The sequence below is a fragment of the Pinus tabuliformis genome, chromosome 5_1 (assembly GCF_031772625.1).
Source record: "Pinus tabuliformis cultivar Carrire ecotype Pingquan chromosome 5_1, CPIR1, whole genome shotgun sequence".
NCBI lineage: Eukaryota > Viridiplantae > Streptophyta > Pinopsida > Pinales > Pinaceae > Pinus > Pinus tabuliformis.
Genome location: NC_142305.1, coordinates 65,540,504 through 65,545,279, shown reverse-complemented (window position 1 = coordinate 65,545,279; position 4,776 = coordinate 65,540,504).

The window sequence follows — 4,776 nt, the reverse complement described above, 5'->3', positions numbered from 1 at the left end:
TCTATTATTTCGCAAAATAGGTTGTTTATACATGTTGATGGTATTAAAGAAAATCCAGTAGAGACTATTTTCAAAGATTGTGAATCACTAACTCATGGTTCTTTGTGGAAAGAATTCAATTGCCATGTTGATAACAGGTTGTTTTCCCATCGTCACAAGTTGTTCATACTGCAGATGGATGGAACAGGTCACCGGCTGAAAAATTTCCATGGTCAGCATCATCAGGGTCATCAGTTGCAGGTGATTGATCAAATTTATTGGTAATTGTCAGGTCAAGGTGGAAAGAGAGGGAGATCTACCCTCATCGACTATTTGTTTAGTTAAAATTTTGTGGTCCAAAAGCTTTCAAGTGGAGAGGAATGATCCAGGAGGATTCTGTTGATTAATTTTTTTTTTTTTATATTGTAATTTTGTTTTTTATAAATAAAATCAAAGAAAATATAATATACATATCACATTAAAATATATAACATACAAATAATACTTATAAATTAACATCCATTTTGCCATATAAATTAAAATATTGATTCCTTAATCATCTTTAAATTTAATTAATAAGCATATAAAAATTTAATATTTACAATTTTTATTCATGAATATTTACCATGGATATTATTAATTTCTAAATAGATTTTTTTACAATATCGTGGCCTAATACCTATAAGAGAAAGATAGAGAGAGGGAGAAGAAGGAAGAAAATCATAATACCATGGGCTAATACCATGGTTTATCAAAAAGATAGAGAGAGGGAGGGAGAGAGGGAGAAGAGGGAAGAAAATCATAATACCATGGTTTATCAATACCATGGGTTATCTGGGCTTTTGATTATCATGTTATGGATCTAGGATTTTAATTATTATGTTACAATACCATGACTTATCAATACCACATGCCCAAAAACCATAACTTATTTCAAAATCAAAATATTTCACAAATGCTTTATTTTAATTTAGTTTCATAACATTTTTTAATTAAATCTAAAAACAAAAAGGTTATAATTACTTTTGAGGTATATCTAAATCCTCCATCCTCACGACTACTAAAAATATTCCCATAGAGATTAAACCGAGCTTTTAATAAATTAAAAATGAGAATACTTTTATATATACGTATGTGAAATTTATATAATATAAATAATATTATAAAGAACCAAGATAGATGCATATTAACCAAGGATCCAAGAGAAGAGAGAAAGCAAAGTGACTAACAATGATAGAAGAAAGATAGTGCATGATTCTTTTAAGTTTTTTATTATTGTATTTTCTTTGACGTGGCTGATCCAAAATATAGGTTTAATATTTTACAACCAATTATGTTTTATTTTTATTTTTATAGATACTTTCTTTAATACAATACAGTGAGATCATATTTAAGAGCTAGAGTGATATGGAGGGGGAATAGAGTGGGAGAGAGAGACATATAGGTAGGAGAGACAGGGATAGAGAGGAAGGAAGAAAGAGAGGAGGGGGGAGATAGGAGGAGAGAGGGAAGGAGAGAGATATATATTTGGATGGGGAAAGAGAGGGAGGGAAGAACAAATACATTGAAAGATAGAGCTGGAGAGAGAGAGGGAGAGATGAAGATGGAATGAGAGAGAGAGGAGATGACGAAAGAGAGAGAAAAGGAGAGGATAGATTTAGGGAAAGAAGGGGAAGAGAGAGACATGGAGACATAGATATGGAGGGGGGAGAGAGGGGAAGAGAGAAAAGGAGAGAGGAAAGGAGATAGTGACAGAGTTGGAGGGTGGAGAGAGAGAGAGAGTGTGTGATGGGGCGAGAGACAAAGGGAGGTGGGAGAGAAAGGGAGAGAGAGGAAGGAAGAGAGAGAGGAGAGAGAGAGAGGGGGAGAGAGAGATGGAGTTGGAAGGGGAAGAAATACATAGAGAGAAAAAGGTGGAGAGGGAGAGGGAGTGACAAGGGAGAGATTGAGAGACAACGAGGAAGAGAGGAGAGCAAGAGGGAAGAGAGATACAGAAGGGGGAGAGAGAGAGGGAGAGGAAGAGGGAGGGAGAGAGAGAGAGAGATAGATATGGAAAGAGAGTGTGTATGTTTTATGGGTGAGAAGGAGATACAAGGGGAGATAGAGATATAGATGGAGGGGAGAGATGGAAGAAGAGAGAGGCAAAGAGGGGGGGGGGGGGCAGGGAGGGAAAGACGTAAATATGGAGAGAGAGAGAGAGAGAGAGAGAGAGAGAGAGAGATATGTGTTTAGGGGGCTGGGATAGAGAGACAAAAAAGGAGAGACAGAGGGAGGTGTAGATATAGATGGCAAGGGGAGAAAGGGAAGAAGAGAAAGACAAAAAAAGGGAGGGAGAGGTGGGGAGAGAGAGGGAAGAACAAAGAGACACATAGAGACAAATACAAACATAGAAGTTAGATCTAGAAAGTCATGAATATTTTGATGTTTCACTAAAATAGATGTATTTATTTCAGTGGAGTTGTTGATTTCTAATCCCATTTGATCGTTTGCACTAGATGCATTGATTTCAATGTAGATGTTGATTTCTTATCCTATTTAATACCTTACATTCTATGCATTGATTTCAATGTATATGTTGATTTCTACTCCTATTTGATTGCTTGCACTGGATGCACTGGTTTCAGTGTAGATATTGATTTATAACCCTATTTAATATATTACACTGGATGCATTGATTTCAGTGTAGATGTTGATTTATAACCTATTTAATACCCTACACTAGATGCATTGATTTCACTGTAGATGTTGATTTCTACTCCTGTTTGATTGCTTGCACTCGATGCATTGGTTTCATTGGAGATAATGATTTCTAATCATATTTGATTACTTGCACTAGATGCATTGATTTCAATGTAGATGTTGATTTCTAATCCTATTTGATCGTTTGCACTAGATGCATTGATTTCAGTGTAGACGTTAATTTTTGATTTGATGCAACTAGATGTATGATGTACATCAATGTCAAAGTAATTAGATTAATAGTGTGTATTGATTTTAGTGTAAGCACATCTATTCCCCCTCCGTCTATATCTCTATCTCCCATTGTCTCTCCTTCATTATCTCTCTATCTCACCCCCAAACATTCACACTCTCTCTCCATATCTATCTATATCTCTCTCTCTCCCTACCTTTTCCCCTCCCTCTCTCTCTTCCCCTTCTCTCTCTCTCTAACGCTTCTCTCTCCATATTTGTATCTCTTCCTCCCTCCCTATCTTTACCTCTCTCTTATTCCCTCTCTCCCCCCTCCATCTATACCCTTATCTCCCCTTGTCTCAACTTCTCACCCCCAAAACATACACACACTCTCTCAGTGTAATCACACAAAAATTATTCATGACGTGCATTGACTTATGTGTTACATTAATTCAATCATAAATACAATACTTGAATTTTCATCCTAAATAAAATGTTCACTTACCTGAAATGTTTGCTTCCTGAAACAATAAACTATTTGTAATTGACTACATTCTTATTATTCTCATTTTCCATCATTCAACTGTTAATCATTTTGCATTCAAACATGGTAATAGAAAATAACTACTATTGAAAATTGTTTGGGGTTTCACACTCCATGAGTTAGAATAATTGACTTTGGAGAAAACTACTATTAATATTGGAGAGCAACAAAGACAAGGTATCATGTTTACTACAGTAGCTTGAGTTAAATATTTGAATGATCTATGATTTCAATTGCCATTTTCATATGATCGATATGAGAAAATGAAAAAATTAATAAGTGTGGCAATAAGAATAGTAGAAGAAAATAGTTTCAGATTGATCGCAATAAATATTGTTTGTAATTGGCTATATTTTAATTATTCACATTTTCTATCATTCAACATTGTTACATTATCACTTTGCATTCAAAATTTGTATCTCATCATTTTTCATCATTCAAGTTACTCAGAGTCTCTCTCATCTCAACAAACTGAGGTAACTAAGCAACTTTAAAATTCAATTGACCAAACTAATCTTAGACATATTTAACATATTTAAAATGATCAAAATAATTAGACGTTCAACAAATTTTGTATGACCGCACATGACTAAAACCAACCTAGATCCATCTTAACCCCAGATCTATCAAACGTCAAGAGGGATTAAATCTCGAGGGGCAAACCTTTCCTCAAGTTTTGCACTAAAAAAGGAGGTAACTTTAAAATTCAATTGACCAAACTAATCTTAGACATATTTAACATATTTAAAATGATCAAAATAATTAGATGTTCAACAAATTTTGTATGACCGCACATGACTAAAACCAACCTAGATCCATCTTAACCCCAGATCTATCAAATGTCAAGAGGGATCAAATCTCGAGGGACAAACCTTTCCTCAAGTTTTGCACTAAAAAAAGGAGGTTTACGCCTTGAGATATTTGATTCCTCTCGGTGCTTAAGATGGATCTACGTTGGTTTTACATTTTTAACTAATAAATTGAATAATAGTAATAAAAACAATATAATTTTACTTAATATCAAGAATAAATCAGTAAAAAAATATTAATGATAAATTAAAATGATTATCAATTCAAACAACAAATAATTAAGTGAATAAAACAATTTCATTTTTAATATTTATATATATATATTTTAAGAAATAAATTCCACCTATGTTTCAGAAATATATCTGGGAGGAACAACTACCTTTTAATATATATTCATCTATCATTATCATTACAATAAGACATTGTTATTGTGGTTGGGTAAGATTGAATTCTTCACCCCCACAATGCACAACTATAATTAACAAAATACCTCAACCAATTAGTAAAACCTAAATTGATTAAATTCTGAA